Here is a 24,597-nt window from a genome sequence, read left to right on the forward strand (position 1 = left end):
TTATTTATTTGACAGAGAGTGAGCGAGCGCAGGAACAGGGGGTGGAGCAGAGGGAGAGAGAGAAGCAGGCTCCCCACTGAGCAGGGAGCCTGATGTGGGGCTGGATCCCAGGACCCTGGGATCATTACCTGAGCCAAAGGCAGACGCTTAATGATTGAGTCACCCAGATGCCCCAAGAGAATTTGAAAATCTTCAACTATTATTGTCTATTTCTTCCTGTAATATTTTTGTTTCATTTATTTTAAAGTTCTGTTTTAAGATTATTATACACTTAGTTTTATTAATTCTTAATTGTTCATAAGTAATTCTTTTTAGTGAATTGACTTTTTTATCATTATAAAATGAGCTTTAAAAAAATCTCTGTAATACTTATATTGAAACTAGCTGGAGCATCTGGGTGTCTCAGTCGGTTAAGCATCTGCCATCAGCTTAGGTCATAATCCCAGGGTCCTGGTATCAAACCCATATCAGGCTTCCTGCTCAGTGGGAAGTCTGATTCTCTTCTCCTTCTGCTTGCTGCTCCCCCTGCTTGTGTGCCCTTTCTCTGTCAAATAAATACATAAAAATGTTAAAAAAACAACAACAACTAGCTGTCTTACATTTATTTTGTACATGGTATATATATATACTTTTCCATCCTTTATTGTTAACCCATCTGCCTCTATTTTGAGTGTGTCTCTTATAAAAAGCATACAATTGGGCTTTGGTTTTTAAGAATCCAGTCTGATAATCTTTTACATAGAGTGTTTAATCCATTTACATTTAATGATTTGTCAATATGGTTGGGTTTAAGTTCACCATCTTATTTGATTTTTGTATGTGCCCTCTGCAGTACTGCCCTTAGACAGAAGAAAGACTGTCCAGGTTCCCACACCTCAGGGGCTCTTGTGCTTTGGAGTTGTAAGTCTCCCTCCAGTGCCTTGGACCAGTGAGCCTGGCAGGGTGCCTCGGGACCAGACCTGGTCCTGTATGGATGGATCCCTGCCACCAGAATGGTGCTGATACACTGGTTCGGGGTGTCTCTCAAGTTGGACACCTCAGAGCCCTGGGATATTAACGTGGCCATTGCCAACCCTTGGGCTTGAGTCATATGTGTGGGTCTGTGGGTGGGCTCTCCTCTGTTCATGTTACTACCATGGTGTTGCCTCTATTCTGTAGTGCTCAAAAGGGGAGAGGATGAGCAGACATCCTACCCTATATCATCCCCCCACACTCCAAAGGCAGTCACCCCAACCCCTTTACAGGTTCTGAACTCCGAGTCCTCCCTTGGCTGCAGCTGATGTAGAAATGTGTGCTTTTGGCTCAGTCTTTTTTTTTTTTTTAACCAGTTTTGAGATATAATTCAGTTATATCTGAATCATACAGTCATACAGTTCACCTATTTGATGTGTACAAGGCGATAGTGTTTAGAGTATTCACAGAATTATGCAGCCATCCCTACAATTTTAGAGCACTTTCATCATCCCCAAAAGAAACCATGTGGCCATTAGCAGTCACTCCCTATTTCCCTCATTAAGGCAGCCCTAGGCCACCATTAACCTACTTTCTGTTTCTATGGGTTTGCCTATTGTGCACATTTCCTATAAGTGGAATCATATGATATGTGCTCTTTTATGATTGGCTTCTTTCACTTAATGTAATGCTTCTGAGGTTTATCTATGTTGTACCATATATTTGTACTTCATTCCTATAATATCCCATTACTATACCATGTAAATTTTTTAAAAAAGATTTATTTATTTATTTCAGAGAGAGAGAGCAGAAATGGGAGGGGCAGAAGGAAAGAGAAAATCCCAAGTAGACTCCACACTGAGCATGGACCTCACATGGGGGTCAGTCTCACGACCTTGAGATCGGGACCTGAGGCCAAAGCAAGAGTTGGACACTTAACTGACTGAGCCACCCAGTGCCCCTCTTGTCATTCCTGAAGAATATGCACCCATCACCACAGTCAGTTTTAGAATATTTTCATTATTTCCCCAAAAAGAATGTCCACACTCCTGAGCCATCAGCACTCATTTTCCCTCAAACCCTTCCGGCCCTAAACAATAGCCAATCTACTTCCTATTTCTATGGATTTACTTATTCCCAACATTTCATATAGATGAAATCTTACAATATATAGTCCTCTGTGATTGATTTCTTTGACTTAGCATCATGTTTTCTTGCTTTACCCATGTTGTACTTCCTTTCTGTCACTGAGTAATACTTCATTGCATAGATATACCACATTTTATTGACCTATTTCTCAGTTGATGGACATTTACATTGTTTCATCTTTTGAGCTGTTATGCGTAATGGTGTCATCAACATTTGTGTACAATTGTACAGCTGTTTTGTGTGTGGATGTGTCTTTATTTTTTTCAGGTGTATACGTAGGACCAGGATTGTTGGGTCATGTGGTAATTGTTTTTTAAAGATTTTATTTATTTATTTGACAGACAGAGATTATAAGTAGGCAAGAAAGGCAGGCAGAGAGAGAGAGACAAGGAAGCAGGCTCTCTACTGAGCAGAGAGCCTGATGTGGGGCTCAATCCCAGGACCCTGGGATCATGACCTGAGCTGAAAGCAGAGGCTTTAACCCACTGAGCCACCCAGGTGCCCCGGTCATGTGGTAATTTTATGTTTAACCTCTTTAAGAGCTTCTAGACTATTTTCCAAAGTGACTGCAACATTTGACATTGTCACTAGCAGCTTATGAAGTTTTTAGTTTCTCGACATTGTTACCAACATTAGTTACTATCTGTCTTTTTAAAATTGTAATCATCTTAGTCAGTGGTATCTCATTGTGGTTTTTACATGCATTTCTCTAAGCTCTAATGATGTTGAACACCTTTCCATGGCTTGTTAGCCATTTATACATCTTCTTTGGAGAAGTATCTATTCAAGACCTTTACCCGTTAAAAAAAATTTTTTTTTTAAAGTAATCTCTACATTCCAACATGGGGCTCAAACTCACAACCCTGAGAGTCACATGCTCCACCAACTGAGCCAGTCAGGCACCCCAGTTCTTTACCTATTTTTGAATTGGGTTGTTTGTCCTTTTTAATACTTGTGTCATAGGAATTCTTTATATATTTTAGGTACAAGTGCCTCATCAGATGTATGACTTTCAAATACATTCTCCCATTCTGTGGGTTGTCTTTTTACTTTCTTGATGGTATCCTTTGAAGTACAAAAAATTTTAATTTTGATGAAGTCCAATTTATGCTTTTTTCCTTTGTTGCTTGTGCTTTTATTGTCATATTAAAAAAAAAAAAACAAAACCATTGCCTAATTGGGGTAAAACAGATTATACCCATATTCCTTCTAAGAGTTTTATAGCTTTATCTTTTGCATTTAGGTATTAGGTATTTTATCCACTTTCAGTTACACTTTTTAAAAGATTTTATTTATTTATTTGAGAGGGAGAGAGAGAGCCAGCGGAGGGGCAAAGGGAGTGGAAGAGAATCCTCAAGCAGACTCCCCACTGAGTGCAGAGCCTGATGCAGGGATCAATCCCAGGACCCTGAGATCATTACTGGAACCAAAATCAAGAGTCAGACAGTTAACCGATTAACCACCCAGGCACCCCAATACTGGGTTAATCTTAAACCATGCCTGATGAGGAATGAACATTCTTGTGATTGGCTCCTTGGAGTATTGCTCCATAGTTCAGGAGTCAGTTAAGGATTTGAAGGAGTTCGCTGATTTGGGGGCTCTCCTCTTGTTCCTTCTTTTCTGAGAATACCCTTCAGTTTCCAGCTGAGCTGACAATACCAAACTTGGACTCATTAGCAAGAGTGCCAATTTCTTCTTTGGCTCTATCCACCCTCCCCCATGTACATCATGAAAACCTGTAAAAGCCAGGTAATACGACTCTCAATCAGTATGTTTTTCTTTTCTTTTTTTTTAAAGCACTAAATCTCTTCCATTTTCTACCCTTTAGGTAATTCCCCAATGTCTTCAAATAATTGCTTTTTAATATTTTATTGAGAGTTTATAAATATATACAGTAGTCCGCCCCCCTTATCTGTGGGGGATACCTAAGAACACACATAGTACTGAACCTATATATACTATGTGTTTTCCTATACATACAGACCTATGATAAAGTTTAATTCATAAATTAAGCACAGAGGTTAATAACAACTGATAATAAAATAACAGAACAATGATAACAACATGCTATAAGTTATGTGATGTGGTCTCACATGTACACACACACACACACACACACAACACATCTTTTTGTACTCTTCTCACACTTCTTGCGATACTGTGAGATAACAAAATGCCTCTGTGATGAGATAACACAAAGTCAATGAGGTAGGCACTGTGATATGGTATTAGGCTACCTTCTGAGGCTGCATGAGAGGAAGGATCATCTATTTCCAGCCTGTGGTTGGCCAGCGTTAACTGAAACCACAGCAAATGAGACCACGGATAAGAGGGGACTACTGTATTCAATACAAGCTGCCCTGCCTTTATCAGAACAGTCTGATCTATATATAACCTCATGGTCAGACGTCAGCTGGTCTGCTTACAAGAATGTGGAAGGATCAGCTGTTTTCAGGACTGGAAAGTCCAAAATTCTGGCCGAGCCTCAATCTTCAAGGGAAATCTACTCACTGGCTCCTCTTTCTAACACTCAGATTCATTACCCTGGATTCAACATGAAGTGCTAGGCTAGCAGGAGGACTGTCTGAGACATGATTCCTGTCTTCAAGTTTACATCTAGTGAAAAAACAAACATGGGTGTGGTGTTTCACTGTTTACAGAGCACACGTTCTGTCACGTTTGATTATCACTGCAACTCCCATGTCCCGACTTTACAGAGATGGAAACTCTTTGACCACAACCTCCTGTTCTTGCTCAACCACGCCCACTGCACCTGGTCTTCCCTCCGGCTGCCAGTCCCCTGCCTCTCCACTTGATTTTCAGCCATTAGCTCCTTCCATTTTCACTTCCCTGTCCCTCTTAGATCTGACAGCCCACCACTACTTTTCATCATTCTCTTGTTGCTATTATAAAATCCTTTGTGTCCCTGACCTTTAATCACACCTTTGTGGAAGCAGCCTGATCCTGGATGGATGAACAATTTCCTTCTCTGTGCATACAACTGGGTGTCTGAGTACACTGGGTGGTCTCACAGGTCTGCATGGCTTCAAGTTTTTGGTCACCAGGAGAGCCTTTAACATTACCTGGTGATCCTGCCCCATCCCTCTGGTGAATATGTTCTTTCCCTCTGTGTGATGATTGCTCATACTTCCTCCATTCAAACTTCCAAGTCCTATCTCATCCTCTTGCTTTCAACAGCTGACTTGGCATCCATCTTTACCGAGAACCAAACACCACCAAATTTACAAATACACCTGCATTTACACATGTCCTCACTCCCTGTCCTCCTTTATAATGGACAAAGGTCCCTTCTCCTATCAATTCCCCCACATGCACCCAGAACCCCACTTTAAAAAAAAATATTTTATTTATTTATTTGACAGAGGAAGAGATCACAAGTAGGCAGAGAGGCAGGCAGAGAGAGAGAGAAAGGGAAGCAGGCTCCCCGCTGAGCAGAGAGCCCAATGCGGGGCTCGATCCCAGAACCCTGGGATCATGACCTGAGCCGAAGGCAGAGGCTTTAACCCACTGAGCCACCCAGGTGCCCCAGAACCCCACTTCTTGCAGCCTGCTCAGTAATCTCATATTGATGATTCTCTGCCTTTTGAGGTTTCAATCTCTTCTCTACTGGCTCCTTTCCCAAAACTTTTAAATATGCTTGAGCTTCTCCTCATCTTAAAAATAAAACAAAAAACAAAACCCAAAAACTCTTCCACTCAATATTGTTCAATAGTAGTTCTTCCCAACCTCATCTGTAGATTTGACACAATCCCGACCAAAATCCCAGCAGGTTGTTTTGTGTATATTGACAAACAATAGAAAGTTAAAAAAGATCCAAGGTGTGCCTGTCTGGCTCAATCGGAAGAGCTTGAGGTTCTTGATCTCAGGGTTGTGAGTTTGAGCCTTACATTGGGTGTAGAAATTACTTAAAAAAAAAAAAAAAAAAAGAAGGAGCTTCTGCGTGGCTCAGTTGGTTAAGCGTCTGCCTTTAGCTCAGGTCATGATCCTGGAATCCTGGGATCAAGCCCCATGTTGGGCTCTCAGCTTAGCTGGGAGTCTGCTTCTCTCTTTTCCTCTCTTTCTGTGATCTCTCTCGCTTTCGCGCTCTCATATAAATAAATAAAATCTTAAAAAAGAGAGAGAGAAAGACTCAGAGTAGCTAATTCAGTATTGAAGGAGAAGAATAAAGTCAGAAGAAGACTGACACTACCTGCTTCGTCTTACTATAAAGCTTTTGTAATTAAGATAGTATAAGATGGTGGGGAGCCTAGGTGGCTCAGTGGGTTAAAGCCTCTGCTTTCGGCTCAGGTCATGATCTCAGGGTCCTGGGATTGAGCACCACAACAGGTTCTCTGCTCAGCAGGGAGCCCACTTCCCCACCCCCCTCTCTGCCTACCTCTCTGCCTACTTGTGATCTCTGTCAAATAAATAAATAAAATCTTAAAAAAATAGTATAGGATGGGCAAAAAGAATAAACGAATAGATAAATGGAACCAAATAGAAAGCCTAGAAATAGATACAGAGAAATATAATCAACTGATTTTTGGCAAGGGACTAAAGGCAATCAATGGAGAAAAGATAGTTTTTTTCAACAAATGGTGCTAGAACAACTGGACATACAAAAAAAGAGACTAGAATAGGGATGCCTGGGTGGCTCAGTTGGCTGCACATCTTTGGTTTGTTTTGGGTTTGGTTTCGGTTGTGATCCCAAGGTCCTGGGATCAAGTCCCGCATCAGGCTACCAGTATGGAGCCTCCTTCTCTCCCTGCCTCTGCTTGCTGCTCCCCCTGCTTGTGCTCTCTTTCTCTGACAAATAAATAAAAATATTACAAAGAAAGAGAGAGACTAGAATAGACCTTATACGTTTCACAAAAATTAACTCAAAATGGGTAATAGACCTAAATGGATAATGCAAAACTATAAAAATACTAGAAGATAGTATGGGAAAAAAATCTAGGAGACCATGAACTTGGCAATGATTTTTTAAATACAAACAGCGAAAGTAGTGTTTGTGAAAGAAAAAAAAATTGACAAATGAGATTCCCATTAAATTGAAAAATTTCTGCTCTGTGAAAGACACCGTTAAAAGAATGAGGACAAGCCGCAACTGAAAAAAATATTGGCAAGACACAAATCTAATAAAGAATGCATGTTAAAAACTTACAAAGAACTGTTGAAGCTCAACAATATGAAAATAGGCAATTTAATTTAAAAAATGGGCCATCCAATGGGCAAAAAGATCTGAACAGACACCTCCCAAAGATGTACAGCTGGCAAATAAGCATATGAAAAAGAAAAGATGCTAAACCTCATATGTTATTAAAGAATTGCAAATGAAAGCAACAAGATAATACTGCACACCTATTAGAATGGCTAAAATCCCAAACACCAATCTCCCGTGAGTATACAGAACAGCAGGAACTCTCCCTCATTTCTGTTGGAAATACAAAATGGCAGAACCAACCTGGAAGACAGTTTGGCAATTTCTTACAAAGCTACATGTAGTCTTATCACATGATCTGGCAATTTTGTACTTCAGTATTTGCCCAAAAGAGTTGAAAACTTCTGTCTACACAAAAACCTGCCCACATATGTTTCAGTAGCTTTATTCATAATTGCCAAAACTTAGAAGTAACCAAGATATTCTTATATGGTTGAATGGTTAAAAAATAGTGGTACATCTACATCATGAAATATTATTCTGCAAAAAAAGTAATGAGCCATTGAGCCACAAAAAACAAAATAGAAAACCAGGGAATAACCTGAATGCATATTGCTAAGAGAAAGAAGCCAGTCTGAGAAGGCTATATATTGTTTGATTCCAACTATGACATTCTAGAAAAAGCAAAACTATAGAGACAATAAAAAGAATCAGAGGTTGCCAGGGGCTTGTGGAGCAGGAGGAATAAAGATGTGAATCATAGGGGATTTTTAGGGTAGTGAAACTACTTGGTACCATATGATACCATAATAATGGATACATGATATTATACATTTGTCAAGCCCACAGGACAGAGTGAACTCTAATGTTAACTATGAACTTTAGTTAGTAACAATGTATTGGTTTGGTTCATAAGCTGTAACAAGTGTATCACACTAATGCAAGATGTTAGTAGTAGAGGAAGTGGTGTGTGGAGGGGAAGGAAGAGTATATGGACACTCTGTATTTTCTGTGCAATTTATCTGGAAACCAAAGCTTTAAGAAATAAAGTTAAACAAAACAAAATAAACACTACCTTCCTTCAATTCCATATCCCCTTGTAGCTATTGTCATTTCTCTCTTCCCATGATGGCCATGCTTTTGAAAATGTTTGTCTAAGTGCTACAGAAAATGATAATTTACATTGATCGAATGCTTATTATGAGCTGAAATGTAGAGTGTTGTATTTACCTCTCACAACAGTCCTATTGTGTTGGTACGATTTTTATAGATTTGGACCCTGAGGTGTGAAATGTTTGAGCCACTTGAGCAACTTCACATTATTAGTAAGTGTTGCAACCAGTGTTTGAGGACAGGCTGTTGGACCTTATGGGTAATGCTCTTAAATCACTCTACTCATGGGCTCCATTTTCTCTCCAGGGGCTCAACATCAGACAACTCCACACACCACATTATTCTGTAGTCTGTGTAAATGGTGCCTCCTAGGGCACATTTGAAAGGAGCTGTCCAGGGTTGTGCCATGTGGCAGCCCTGCTTACCTCCCACCCATCCTTCATCTCACTTCATCCCCATCTCTTCATTGGATCTACTCTCACTAAGTTCCATGACTACATTTTAACAAATCCAACAGATACTCTTCCATCTTCTTATTTAACTCCTGAGCAGCTTTTGACATGGTTGAATGCCCCTTTCTTCTTGAAACATTTTCCCTCCCCAAACATCATGTTTCCTTGGTTTCTTTCTCCTTTGGGTGTTCTGATTCAATTTCCTTTGCCAGCTCTCCCTCCTCTCCCTGGCCATTGAATGTGGAAGTTCTGCAGGGTCTTGTCTTGGCCCTCTTCTCTTGGTACCCTCATACACCTTGTAGGTGATCTATTCTTACTCTTTTCTTTAAGTTTTTATTTAAATTCCAGTTAGTTAACCTACAGTGTAATATTAGTTTCAGGTGTCCAAATAGTGATACAACACTTCATACAACATCTGGTGCTCATCACTCCAACTGCCCTCCTTAATCCCTGTCACCTGCTTAACTCATCCCTCTACCCTCCTCCCCACTGATAACTAGCTGTTTGTTCTCTTTAGTTAAGAGTCTGTGGCTGAACATCTCCTTAAAAAAAAAAAAATATATATATATATATATATATATATATATATATATATTCATATATATCATGTTTTTTTTAAAGATTTTTATTTATTTATTTGACAGAGAAAGAGATCACAAGTAGGCAGAGAGGCAGGCAGAGAGAGAGAGAGGAGGAAGCAGGCTCCCCACTGAGCAGAGAGCCCGATGCGGGACTCAATCCCAGGACCCCAAGATCATGACCTGAGCCAAAGGCAGCGGCTTAACCCACTGAACCACCCAAGGTGGTGTTGGTTTTCTTCATTAGTTTTCTTCATTCATATTCTTTGCCTGTTTTTCTGTCAGATTGTTTGTCTTTATCTGATCTTTTTCTTTTAAACATTCTGGATGGTAATTCTTTGTCAGTTATATGAATTGTAAGTATCGTCATAGTCCTGTGTTTATGTTGTCTTTTAGTGGACAAAATTTTACATTTTAATATAACCAAATATATTAATAAATAGATAACAATGAAAAGAAATCCCCCCAAAACATAGAAAACAAACAAAAGAAATCAGCAAACAAGAGGGCATTCAACCATGTCAATAATCATGTTAGAAATGGATAGTCTAAGCATACTACTTAAAAGATGAAGTTTAAGAAGCAAGACCCAACTATACGCTGTGTACCAGAAATTCACATTAAATATAGAATATTCAATAGGTTAAAAATAAAAGAGTAGAGAAAGATGTACCATAAAAACATGAATCAAGGGGCGCCTTGGGTGGTTCAGTGGGTTAAGCCGCTGCCTTTGGCTCAGGTCATGATCTTGGGGTCCTGGGATTGAGTCCCGCATCGGGCTCTCTGCTCAGTGGGGAGCCTGCTTCCTCCTCTCTCTCTCTCTGCCTGCCTCTCTGCCTACTTGTGATCTCTTTCTCTGTCAAATAAATAAATAAATAATCTTAAAAAAAACATGAATCAAAAGAAACATGGAATGTTTATATTAATTTCACATAAAGTAGACTTCAGAACAAGAACAGATCAGGGAAAAAGAGGGACACAATATACTGATTAAAGGGTAATTTCTTCAAGAAGACATAGTAATCTTGGGAGTCTGGGTGGCTCAGTGGGTTAAAGCCTCTGCCTTCAGCTCGGGTCATAGTCCCGGGATCCTGGAATCGAGTCCCACATTGCACTCTCTGTTCAGCGGGGAGTCTGCTTCCTCCTCTCTCTCTGCCTACTTGTAATCTCTGTCAAATAAATAAATAAAATCTTAAAAGAAAAAAGAAAATATAGTAATCTTAAACGTATATGCACCTAACAGTAGAGCTGCAAAATATATGAAGCAAAACTAAAAGATCTAAGGGAGAAATAAAAAGATTTACCATTCTAATTTCTTGGGTGATAAAAATGCCTTTTGTTATTTATTTACTTATTTATATAGAAATTCAGGTTTTTTTTTAAAAATAAAGATTTTATTTATTTATTCAACAGACAGAGATCACAAGCAGGCAGAGAAACAGGCAGAGAGAGAGAGAGGAGGAAGCAGACTCCCTGCCAAGCAGAGAGCCCAAAGCGGGGCTCGATCCCAGAACCCTGGGACCATGACCTGAGCCGAAGGCAGAGGCTTTAACCCACTGAGCCACCCAGGCACCCCTAGAAATTCAGGTTTTATTTTTACTTATTCTTACACTGGTGGGAGCCAATGTCAGGAACTTACAGGTGAACAATAAATTTTGTTAGCTGAATGAAAAGAAAGACAATGGGGCGTTATCATTAGGCAAGACTTGCTTTTTCACATTTCACACATGAATGCGATGTTACCCTTTCTGGAACAAAATGACGTGATTGCTAAAGAAACCATCTTTGGAGGAAGTGTTTAATAAGCATATTCTATTTAAACAAATCCTCCAGGAGGAAATGGGAGAATTCATTGCCTCTTCTTAGAAGAAGGCTGTGTTTGTAGTTATCTGTCAAATTCATCTGTGCAGTTCACCAACATCTCCCTATTGGGAACATCAGTATTTCCACACCACGATTCCCAAAATGACTTCTGATTTTATCTTAATTTTTTAAAAAAGATTTTTGTTATTTATTTGTCAGAGAGAGAGAGAGAGCACAAGCAGGGGGAGTGTCAGGCAGAGGGAGAGGCAGACTCCTGGCTGGGCAGGGAGTCCAATGTGGGACTTGATTCTGGGACCCTGGGATCATGACCTGAGTCAAAGGTAGACACTTAACCAACTAAACCACCCAGACGTCCCACCAAAATGACTTTAAAATCCCAAAATTCTGTGGGGCACCTTGGTTGCTCAGTGGATTAAGCCTCTGCCTTCGGCTCAGGTCATGATCTCAAGGTCCTGGGATGGAGCCCCACATCAGGCTCCCTGCTCGGCCCGGAACCAGCTTCCCCCTCTCTCTCTGCCTACTTGTGATGTCTCTATCAAATAAATAAATAAATAAAATCTTAAAAAAAAAAAATAAAACCCCCAAATTCTTTGTCTCCTTTGGCTTCTCTCTTGATTCCACCTAAGCTTTATTAATAGTTCAATTTCATCATCTCCATCTTCATAATTTTCTTTAGAGCATCCACCAGTCCCTCAGTAGGATATATTTCCTACTGATGAGTGCTGTGGGAGGGCTTTTCTTTCTGCATTCTTTTTTCAACTTGGGTCAGGTAGTCCCACCACGTGTTTTCTGCTTTCTTTCTACATAAGAACTGTATCTGTCTTGAATTTTTTTGAACTGCCTTCCACGGAGATGGGTTTCAAGAGATTGTTCATGACCATGGAGTGACTCTTCCCATTCAGATTCTTTACCAAAAGATCAAATGAGGTCTCTGTGAAATGCACATGTGTGTTCTCAGTGGGGACTTGACAAACTCAACTTAAGGTGAGGTAGATCTTCACAAATTTATCTGCCGATCCCATCCGCAATCACTGATTTTCACTGTACATCCCATTGTCAAGGGAGCAACCATGGCAGCTGGCTTTTCATTGTCAAGGGGTTCTGCTGCTCTCTGCGATTTCAGTGGCATCTTGGTCTAGATTTCTGTCTCCATCTTGGACTTTCAAAGGTAAGGGCATCGTGTACTCTTTTTCTAGTGGCCTTTTCCAGCAGCACCTTCATCTCCCCTGGGTCTTTCTGGAGACCCAAGCTGCAGCCTTGGTCAGCTGGGCCCGCAAGGCAAGGCCCGGAGCTGCAGCCACACAGGAGAGAGAACAGGAAACAACGCAGGGAAGCTGCTTGCTCAGAGGCAGAGCCCGAGCCCGTCCCAGCAGGAGTCCCAGCCCAGCGCCTGTGCTTCCTGTGCGCACAGCCAACCCTGAGGCAGCTGTGACCGGCTTCCGCACGTGGCGCCTCTCAAGTGTGTTTTGTCTTCACGTGGTGACTCTTGGTGGGCTCTTGGATAGCTTCAGGGTCAGAACTGGTCACCAGGAAGGTTAAGCCGTAATTAGAAGTTTGGAACTTCTAGCTCTATCCACCCACCCTCCAGGAAGGGGAGCGAGGCTAGAGACTGAATTAATAATAGTTCTGTTTAGAATAAGGCTGCCATAAAAATCCCTAAACTAAGGGGTTCAGAGAGCTTGCAGGTTGTGAACGCATTCATGAGCTGGGACCACGGGACAGAGACTTGTGCTCTGGACTCTTCCAGACCTTGCCCCACGTCCCTCTTTGGTAGCTTGTTTGTATCCTTTATAATACTCTTTGTAATAAACCTGTCACTAGTTAGTAAAGGAGTTCCCTGAATTCTGTTAAACCGTTCTAGCAAATTATTGTAGGTGAAGACGGGGGTCTTGGGAACCCCTGATTTGTAGGCAACATGGACAGAAGTGTAGGTAACCCACAAGCTCTGGGTCGTTAGTGTCAAAATTGAGCTAAATTGGAGGACATGAAGTTGGTATCTGCAGAGAACTGGAGAATCTGCTGTGGAAAATGCATCCATTTGGTGTCACAAGTGTTGTGAGTAGAAACAGATCCTGTAAGTTGGTGTCAGAGGAGTGGGATTTGCTCAAACAGCCATGGCTCACAGAAGCATTGGCTTGGGATGAGAAAGTAAGGAAGGGGAGGAGATAAGGGATCTTTGACCCCTGCACGGCCACCTAGTCAGTCCCTCATGGTCTGAAACAGCAGCTGTGCTGTTAGAAGAGGATTATCTCTTCATGGGCTCAGCTGTGTGCTGTTCTCTAGCACTGATGCAAGAGTTGAACACTGGTTAAAAGTCCCTGTGTTTGGTTTTTTACAGATTCATAGCCTGGCTATGGGTGGTCAAAGGAAAACAGGACTATTAAGGGGATACCTGGATAGGGTGCGACCATGCAGAAATTACTCTGGGAATTTAAGGGGCACATGAAAGCAGGGCAAGTCAATGCCCACCAGAAGAACTCCCAGATTTAGAAGGTGATTGGCAACACGAAGTCAACATTTTGGGGCACTCCCTTGAGGTGAGTGGACACTTGGCTGCTGCAGCTATAAGTAGGGGCTGAATCTAGACGTTTTCCTCTTGCACTGTCTGCGCACAAAATGCCACAAGAGAGAGACTGTAGATGGCTCTGGGAAAGGTGCTGGGAGGAGGGGGAAGGGAAGACCATGTACACAGCTTGTGTGCACACAGCTGGACCAATGCTGGTAGCCCCAGGGAACTGTACATAGGTTCTAATAGGAATAGACCCTTATGCTGGACTGGGCCTTGTATACTTGATAGTAGACCCAAATGTTAAAAATATTTGATATAGTGATGTTGGTAAAATTCAACTACTTCATGCAAATGATCAAATGTATTGGGGGATTAAATTAAAGCGTCTTCAGGATATAATACCTATGAAAAATGATTGGCCCGAGGAAGACCTGGATCTAGCAGACCATTAGCTGATTTCTATGCTAAATAGTAATGTATAAACTTACTATAAGGTACAAATTGCAGTAAATTAAGGGGGAAAGTGAGTAATCAAATTAGTACAAGAATATTAAATGTATGTAATGGCTCTCCAGAACATGCTAGTTGTTTCTTTTCTTCTATCCCTATTCCATACTGGCTTGTCCTAATGTTAGGTATATTGTATTGGTACTAGTGCTGTGTCTGTTCTGTAAATGCCAAATGTCAGGCCAAATGAAAATGCTCTGACAGGTATGATCATTTTGCTCTAAAGAATCTGTGATCAGAACATCTTTTCAATCTACCAGATGTCCTGGCCAATGTAATAAGGCAAGAAAATAAAAGTTTTACAGATTAGAAAGGAAGGCATAAAACTGTTTTTGTTCGAAAATGACATAATTATCTGTGTAAAAATCCCAAAGGATCTACAAAAATGTTCCTAGAACTATTATGTAAGTTTAGCAAGTTTGTCGGATACAGGGCCAATATACAAAAGTCAAACATATTTCCATATCTCAGCAGTGGAAAATTAGAATTTGAAATTTAAAAATATGATTTATAATAGTCCCCCACCTCCCACTCCCCACTTAAGTATTTAAGTATACATATCACAAAGTATGGCCGGGATCTGTATATTAAAAACTATGAAACAGTAATAAAAAAAATCAACAATGATGTAAATAAATGGAGAGATATACTGTGTTCCTGGGTTGGGAAATTCAATATTGCATGGATGTCAGTTCTCCCCAGTTCGATTTAAAGAGTTAGTGTATCTTCAATCAAAATCACAGCAGGCCTTTTTAATATTTTTCTGATAGAAATTGGCAAGTGGATTCTAAAATTTATACGGGAAAGAAAAGGAACTGAAAGGAACTAAAAAAGGAACACCAGTTGGAGAAACTACCCTATTGGATTTCAAGACTTATTAGGAAACTACAGTCATCAAGATAGTGTGGTATTAGCAAAAGGGTAGACCCATAGGCCTGCAGTGCCAAGAGAGCCCAGAAATAAACCCACACAAGTATTATCAACTGAGTTTTGAAAAGATGCAAAGAAAATTTAATGTAGAAAGAACAGTCTTTTTCAACCACAAAAAAACAAACTTCAACATATACCTCATACTTAAACAAAGAGTAACAGCTCATAAGCTTAAACTGAAAGAATGAAGTGACAAAATATTTAGAAGAAAACACAGGAGAGGGGCACCTGGGTGGCCCAGCTGGTTGGGCACCTGAGGATCAAACCCCGAGTCGTGCTTCCTGCTCCGCGGGGAGTGTGCTTCTCCCTCTCCCTCTACACACACTCTCTCTCAAGTAAGTAAATAAACAAACAAGTAAATAAATAAAATCTTAAAAAAAAACACAGGAGAAAATCTGCATTAACTTTGGGCTTGGGTTTGGTGATCAGATTTCAGATACTACATCCAAAATGTAATCCATGGGGCACCTGGATGGTTCAGTCGGTAGAGTATTGCCACTTTTGATCTTGGGGTTGTGGGTTTGAGCCCCAAGTTGGGTGTAGAGATTATTTAAAAGAAAACACAATCCATAAAATAAAAAATTGATAATGTAGATCATATCAAAATTTAAAAACTGCTTTGTGACAGATATGTTAAGAGAATAAATAGGTAAACCACAGGCTAAGAGAAAACATTTGCAGACTGCATGCTTGTATCTGGAATGCATAAAGAATCCTTAAAACTGAGTAAAAAAAACAAATGACTCAATTTAAAAATAAGCAAAAGATTTAAAGAGACACTTTGGCAAATGAGGTATATGGATGGCAAATGAGCATGTGAAAAGACGATCAACATTAGACATTAGAGAAATGCAAATTAAAATCACAATGAGGGACCGCTGTTCACCTCCCAGAATTGCTTAAAACCAACACCACCACCATGAAATGTAATGGAGCATAAGGAATTCTGATTGCAGATGGAAATATGAAAGGGTATACTATAGTCACTTTGGAAGACAGTTTGGCAGTTTCTAGTCCTGAGAAAACATCACAAAAACCCAAACTGAAGGGCATTCTGCAAGTAACTAATTAGCATGCTTCAAAACTGCCCAGGAAAAAATAAGAAAAGAAAAAAAAAAAGAAAGAAACGGTCACAGATCAGACTAAAGGGTCATGACCACTAATACAATGTAGTATCTTAGATTAGATCCTGTACCAGTAAAAGGACATTAGAGAAAAACTGGTGCAATCTGAGTAAAGTCTATCGCTTAATTAGTATTTCAACAGTGTTAATTTCTTGCTTTTAACTAATGAATCATGAGTGTGTAAGGTATTAAAATAAGGGAGGCTGCGTGGAGAATATCCAAACTCTGTATCATCTGCGACTTTTTTGTAATTCTAAATTTATCCTAAAGGAAATAATCTACTGAGAAAAGAAACCCCAAGTGAGAAATAGACCCACTGAAGTGGCTAATAGCAAGGTGAGTAACAATCCCAAGTTAAGGTACATATGTGAAGCAATGCAAATCTCAAGCATTGCTGGTGGGATTGTAAATTACTTCCATCATTTTAGAAATGTTTTAGCAGTATTAACTAAAACCATACAGATTTCCATCTTATGATTTAACAGTTCTACTTCTATGTATATGCTCAAGAGAAAAGAGTGCATATGTCTGTAAAAAGACATGTATAAGAATATTTGTAGTAACTTTATTCAGAATTGCTGAAAACTTGAAACAATCCTTAAGTTAGAAAGAACCAAGAGAATGGACAAATTCAGGTGTATTCATACAGTGGAATACTACATGACAAAGTTTTTAAAAATTTTTTTTACAGAGAGAATGAGAGAGTGTGAGCAGGAGGGAGACTCAGAGAGAGAGGGAGAGAGAGAACCCCAAGGAGACTCCACAGCATGGAGCCTGATGCCGGGCTTGATCTCATGACCCTGAGATCATGACTGAGCCGAATCAGGAGTCAGACACTTAACCGATGAAGCCACAGGCACCCCTGTATGGCAAAATTTTAAAAAGAAACCAAACTACCGATATTAGCAACAGCAAGGATACATCTCGAAAACATGATATTGATTAAAAGAAGACAGACATAAAATGGCTAAATAGACAGCTTAATAGACTAATTGATGGGGATAAGTCACAAGTTAAATCATGAGTATCTCTATGGACTAATTGACGGGGACAAGTCATAAGATGAATAGTGAACATCTCTGGAGATATCCTGTATCTCAAGATATATATATATATATATTTTTTTTTTTTAAAGATTTTATTTGTTTATTTGACAGACAGAGATCACAAGTAGACAGAGAGGCAGGCAGAGAGAGAGAGAGGAGGAAGCAGGCTCCCTCCCCCCTGAGCAGAGAGCCCGATGTGGGGCTCGATCCCAGGACCCTGAGGTCATGACCCGAGCCCAAGGCAGAGGCTTTAACCCACTGGGCCACCCAGGCGCCCCTATCTCAAGATATATTACCTATCTCCCAGAATGTTAACTGAGACCCAAGCAGTAAGGTTTACTGAGGGGGGAGAGGCGTGAAATCTGGGACGCTAAGAAGGTTCTGTATCTTCTGGGATGTAACCCAGTTGTAACACTTCTTCAGGCTGTACACTTAAGATCAGTATACTTTACATAGTTTACCATATGTATCTTATGACTTAATAAAATGTGAAATGAAGAAGAATTAAAAACTAAAGTGTGGGAGGAAAAAGAAACTTAAGTGGTTTCCTATTGCTGTTAAAGTCCAAAATCGTTATTACAGTTGTAAGTCAGGCTGATCAGCTTCCTACCTACTTCTCCAGGTTCATCTCTCTGTTCCCAAGTTCCAGCCCAGCTATTCTTCTGATTACGGGACCTTGGCACGCACCATTCCCTCCTTCCACTGGGAGAATTCTCTCCTCCCCACTTCACCTAGCTCACCTTAATTATTCTGCAGGTCACATCCTGAATTTCCTCAGGGGAGCTTATCCTGATCCTCAAGCTTAGATTAGGTTTCTGATGATATGGTATGTTTCTACTTTATAGCACTTACTTTACTGTAATTATTTTTCAAACTTTGGAAGGTTAGGTAGTAAGTCCGTCTTGTTTGTGTTATCTTCTGATGCCCGGTATAGAGTGAATACTCATTTAATATTTACCGAATGCTTATTTTATTTTAAAGATTTTATTTATTTATTCGACAGAGAGAGATCACAAGTAGGCAGAGAGGCGGGCAGAGAGAGAGAGAGAGAGGAGGAAGCAGGCTCCCTGCTGAGCAGAGAGCCCGATGCGGGACTCGATCCCAGGACCCTGAGATCATGACCTGAGCCTAAGGCAGAGGCTTTAACCCACTGAGCCACACAGGTGTCCCCCGAATGCTAATTTTAAAAGTGAGCCTTGGATTAGTTTAATAAATGAGTAGTCCAAGGCCACAGAGTATGAGCTGAGACCCAAGGCCATCAACAAGTCCTGCTGACTCTGTTTCCAAGAGATAGCTTCAAACTGTACACTCTCCCCATCTGTCTATTGCAGGAGCCTTCTACCTGGTCTCTCGGGTTCCAGTCTTTATTCATTACCCACTGGATTATTACAGATAATAATGCCCTATTGTCTATTCTCTCAAAACAGCCAGATTGATCCTTTTTAACATGAAAAGAGATGGCACTTATCCCTTGCTCAAAACCTTCCAATGGCAGCTCTGAATTTAGAATATAACAAAAGTCCTTATCTTGGTTTATGAAGCCCACTGTGATAAGACTGACTCCATCTGGTGTGCCCCCACCCACCTGACTCTAGCCTAGACATGTATTCCCCTAACTCTGACGTCCCAAGATCCCAGGCACTTTCACACTAGCTGAATATTCCAAGAGGAACACTGGTTCCTTCTGGGTGTTCAGTTCAGATGCCCCCTCCTCGAAAAAACTTCCATGAACTCTTGTCTAAAGTAGCTAGGTAGTTACTCTCACTTTCACTATTTCCTTATTTCAGTTTTCAGTTTAACACTTACTGTTCCCAATTTATTTTGATCATCTGTCTCATCTAATGAGAGCAAGAGCGTGCCCTTATGGTCTGCTTAGCTCTGTATCTTTGATACCTAGAACAATGTTTAGCACATAGTAGGTGCTCAGTAGTTAAAATATTTGAGATTTGATGAATCCATGAATACCTCAATTCCTGGGCTCTTTGTTCCTTCCCAGCTGTTGGTAACCATAGGCTCATTGAATCTGGTTTCTTCATAGACCACTTAGAGCTGTGCTAGAGTCTAGTGCGGTAGCCACTAGCCACATGTAGCTATTTAAATATAAAATTAGATTGGGGCGCCTGGGTGGCTCAGGTCCTGATCTCAGGGTCCTGGGATCAAGCCCCGCATTGGGTTCTATGCTTGGCGGGGAGCCTACCTCCCCCTCTCTTTGTGCCTACCTCTCTGCCTCCTTGTGATTTCTGTCTGTCAAGTACATAAATAAAATCTTAAAAAAATAAGTATAAAATTAGATTAAATTTAAAATTTAGTTCCTTCAGGGGTGCCTGGGTGGCATAGTCGGTTGAGTGGCTGACTCTTGGTTTCTGCTCGGGTCACGTTCTGAGGTCCTGGGATGGAGCCCTGCACTGGGCTCTGGGCTGAGAGCAGAGTCAGCTTGACACTCTTTTTCCCTCTCCATCTGCCCCTCCCTTCATGTGGCTGGCAGCTCCCATATTGGACAACACAGATAATAATTTTTATCATTACAGAAAGTTCTATTGGACAATGCTGATAAAGTTTTTTACAAATGGATTAATCCCAAAGGGAGTTGTTAGGCCTTGAGTGTAAAAATAGTTGCCTTTTGAGGTCTTGTTGCTCTGGAATGGCTGCCTTATTTTTCCTCCTTTGGACTGGTTTCTGCATGAATTGCCCTATTTGATTGGACAAGCTGTTTTATCAGACAGGTGTGTGTGTGTGTGTGTGTTTAATGTTATGATGTTATGTTAGTCACCATATAGTACACCATTAGTTTTTGATGTAGGTTTTTGATGTAGTGTTCCATGATTCATTGTTTGCGTATAACAGCCAGTGCTCCATGATATATGTGCCCTCCTTAATTACCCATCACTGGGCTCACCCAACCCCCCCCCACCCTCGGAAACCCTCAGTTTATTTCCTGGAGCCCATAGTCTCTCATGGTTTGTCTCTGTCTCTGATTCCTCCCCCCTTCATTTTTCCCTTCCTTCTCCTAGTGTCCTCCATGCTATGTCTTATGTTCCACATATGAGTGAAACCATATGATAATTGACTTTGTCTGATTGACTTATTTCACTTAGCATAATCTCCTCCAGTCCTGTCCATGTTGATGCAAAAGTTGGGTAGTCATCCTTTCTGATGGCTGAGTAATATTCCATTGTATGTACCAAGATTTGGATCACATCTTCTTTATCCATTCGTCTGTTGAAGAGCATCTCAGCTCCTTCCACACTTTGGCTATTGTAGCCATTGCTCTATGAACATTGGGGTACAGATGGCCCTTCTTTTCACTACATCTGTATCTTTGGGGTAAATACCCAGTAGTACAATGGCTGGGTCATACGGTAGCTCTATTTTTAATTTTTTGAGGAACCTCCACACTGTTTTCCAGAGTGGCTGCACCAACTTGCATTCCCACCAACAGTGTAAGAGGGTTCCTCTTTCTCCATATCCTCTCCAACATTTGTTTTCTTGCCTTGTCAATTTTTACCGTTCTAACTGGCATAAGGTGGTGTCTCAATGTGGCTTTGATTTGAATTTCCCTGATGGCTAATGATGATGAAAATTTTTTCATGTGTCTATTAGCCATTTGTATGTCTTCTTTGGAGAAGTGTCTGTTCATGTCTTCTGCCCATTTTTTTACTTGATTTTATGTTTTTAGGGTGTTGAGTTTGAGAAGTTCTTTATAGATCTTGGATATCAGCCTTTTGTAGTGTCATTTGCAAATTTTTTCTCCCATTCTGTGGGTTGCCTCTTTGTTTTTTTGACTGTTTCCTTTGCTGTGCAGAAGCTTTTTTATCTTGATGAAGTCCCAAAAGTTCATTTTTGCTTTTGTTTCCCTTATATTTGGAGACGTGTCTTAAAAGAAGTGGCTATGGCTGATGTCAAAGAGGTTACCACCTAGGTTCTTCTCTAGGATTTTGATGGATTCATGTCTCACACTGAGGTCTTTCATCCATTTTGAGTTTATCTTTGTGTATGATGTAAGAGAATGGTCGAGTTTCATTCTTCTGCATGTGGCTGTCCAATTTTCCCAGCACCATTTATTGAAGAGACTGTCTTTTTCCCACTGGATATTTTTTCCTGCTTAGTCAAAGATTATTTGACTGTAGAGTTGAGGGTCCATATCTGGTCTCTACTCTGTTCCACTGGTCTGTGTGTCTGTTTTTGTGCCAATACCATGCTGTCTTGGTGATCACAGCTTTGTAGTATAGCTTGAAATCAGGCAATGTGATGCCCAGTTTTGTTTTTCTTTTTCAACATTTCCTTGGCTATTCAGGATCTTTTCTGGTTCCACACAAATTTTGGGATTCAAACAGGTGTTTTGAGGGTGAGTCCATAATTTGAGGATTTCAGAGGTATACAACTTAGAACAAGTAAATCTTTTCATGATAAGCACATAAAAACAAACAGGTGCCTAGAAGATACAGAACTATATAACTGTTGAGCAGAAGCACGGTTAGGGGATGTGTTGACCTTGGGTTGGGGGAGGTGAGAGACTGGCAGTCCTAGATACTCAACTAAATTAACTCTAAGGTAGAATTCCTTTAAGATGAATGGTTCTGACAGAAATATAAATATAATTATAAAACTATGACCAATATTTTAGGCCCAGTTCATGAATGAGAATCTGAAGTAAAATATTAGCAAACAGGATCCCAGAGGTCCATTCAAAGAAAAACAGAACAAGATTAAGTGTGGGTTTCTTCAGAAAAGTAAAGATAGTTTAGCATCAGGAAACTAATTTATGTAATTTATCAGGTGGATAGATATATAACGAACTCTTTAGAGGCTTAAATGGCATGTGTTTGCGTTTTGTAAAGATACAATATCCATTGTTAGTTTAAAACCACAGTGAAATAAGGGCACCTGGGTGGCTCAGTCGGTTAAGCATCTGTCTTCAGCTTGGGTTATGATCCCAGGGTCTTGGAATCCAGACCCGCATCGGGCTCCTTGCTCAGCAGGGAGCCTGCTTCTCCCTCGCCCTCTGTCCCTGTTTGTGTTCTCTCTCTTTCTCTCAAATAAATTAATAAAATTTTTAAAAAATAAAAACCTCATAAATAAAATCTAAAAAAAAAAAAAAAAAGGGACGTCTGGGTGGCTTACTCAGCTGAGCCACTGCCTTCAGCTCAGGTCATGATCCCGGGGTCCTGGGAATGAGTCCTGCATTGGGCTCCTTGCTCAGCAGGGAGCCTGCTTCTCTCTCTGGCCTCTGCCTGCCACTATGCCTGCTTGTGCGCTCTCTCACTCTCTCTCTTTCTGACAAATAAATAAATAAATAAAATCTAAAAAATTAAAATCTCAGTGAAATAGTAAGTGATGGATATTTTCTTAGTGTAATAAAAATAAATCTATTACAATTCCTGCTAAATGGGGAAATACTAAAAGTATTCCCCTTAAAATCAGGATGAAGACAGTAATGTTCATTAAAGCCGTTGATCATTTAACATTGTTCTGAAGGTACTAAGCAATGTATTTAGAGGAGATTAAAATATCTTAGAAATATAAAAATTAGATAGTTGAGAATAATTTCACAGGATTTAAAGGAAATGACCCAAGTGCATCTACTGAAAAGCTCTTATAGATGTTAAGAGAATTCAGTAGGTAGCTGGGTTAAAAAAAATTAAGTCAGAAAAGATCCCATTTCTATAGCATTTATAAAGATAAAACACCTAGGGGCACCTGGGTGGCTCAGTAGGTTAAAGCCTCTGCCTTCGGTTCAGGTCATGATCTCAGTGTTCTGGGATTGAGCCCCACATAGGGCTCTCTCCTTAGTGGGGAGCCTAGTTCCCCCCACTCTCTCTCTCTGCCTGCCTGTGATCTCTGTGTGTCAAATAAATAAATAAAATCTTTAAAAAAAAGATAAAACACCTAGGAATGGACTTAGCAAGAAATACTCATAATCTGTATTTTAAAAAATTAAACATTAAAACACTAACAAGCCACACAAAAGGAATCAACACATTGAAAGTCACCATGTTCTGTGACGCCTGCATGGCTCAGTCATTAACCATCTGCCATTGGCTCAGATCATGATCCCAGGCTTCTGCCCCACATGGAGCCCTGCCTGGACCCCCCACCTCCCCAGCACAGAGCCTGGAGCAGAGCAGAGCCAGTCCCCCTGCTCAGTGGGGAGCCTGCTTATCTTTCTCTCCCTCTGCCTGCTGCTCCCCCTGCTTCTCTCTCTTTCTCTCTGTCAAATAAATACATAATATATTTTTAAAAATATATCATCATGCTCTTGAAAAGGAGCCAGTGTGAGGAAGATGTTAGTTCTGAGTAAGATATAAATCTGGTGCGATCTCAATACAAATACCAGTGGGAGCTTTTTTAGGGCAAGGGGGACTAAAGACGCTGATCTTGAAATTTATTCAGAAAAGGAAGTAAGAAAACATTAAAACATTCTGGAAAAGGAGATCAAAAGGAGCTCTAATAGATATTAAAATATAAAGCTAAATTAATTGGAAGACTGTGGGTGCTAGCAGATTAAAAAGACAGATGAAAAGAGGAAACCTGAAAATCCAGAAGTAAATGCAAATTCTTACACAAATTTGGTTTATGTTAATGGAAGTGTTACCAGTTAGTGAAGAAAAAAATCAGTTTAATAGGTGATTTCAAGGATAGCAAGATAACATTTGGAAATTGTTCTATAGAAAAATAGTTAGAGATGAACAGACAGTGGAAAGTAAATTACAAATGACTCTTTTAAAAAATTTTTTTTAAAGATTTTATTTATTTGACAGAGAGAGATCACAAGGAGGCAGAGAGGCAGGCAGAGAGAGAGGGAGAAGCCGGCTCCCTGCTGAGCAGAGAGCCCGATGTGGGGCTCGATCCCAGGACCCTGAGATCATGACCCAAACCGAAGGCAGAAGCTTTAACCCACTGAGCCACCCAGGCACCCCATTTTAAAGATTGTATTTATTTATTTGACAGAGAGAGAGAGACACAGTGAGAGAGGGAATACAAGCAGAGGGAGTGGGAGACGGGGAAGCAGGCTTCCTCCTGAGCAGGGACCCCGAGGCGGGGCTTGATCCCAGTACCCTGGGCACCCCAAATTACTCTTAACATAATGAAAATATTTACTAGCAATAAAATGGAAAAGTTCACTCATAATAAGAAATGCAAATAAAAATTATACTCAGATAACATTTTTCACCTTTCAGATTGGCAAAGATCAAAATGTTTGCTAACACACTAAAGTTGGTGTTTGCATATGGAAATGGACACTCTTAAAAATA

General features: G+C 40.4%; 1 protein-coding gene and 1 pseudogene across 3 annotated transcripts in view; one reads left to right on the plus strand and one right to left on the minus strand.

The window, feature by feature from the left end:
- VAMP1 (vesicle associated membrane protein 1) overlaps nucleotides 1-24,597 on the plus strand; it is a 74,252-nt gene that overhangs the window by 47,949 nt on the left and 1,706 nt on the right. The window lies entirely within an intron of this gene.
- Nucleotides 11,796-17,972, minus strand: LOC309868858 (calcyclin-binding protein pseudogene; annotated as a pseudogene). The gene is made up of 2 exons: nucleotides 17,959-17,972; nucleotides 11,796-12,627 (listed from the first exon to the last, which is right to left on the minus strand). The product of its transcript is annotated as a calcyclin-binding protein pseudogene (transcript).

Source organism: Mustela nivalis, assembly GCF_964662115.1.
Source record: "Mustela nivalis genome assembly, chromosome: 7".
NCBI classification, from domain to species: Eukaryota; Metazoa; Chordata; class Mammalia; order Carnivora; family Mustelidae; genus Mustela; species Mustela nivalis.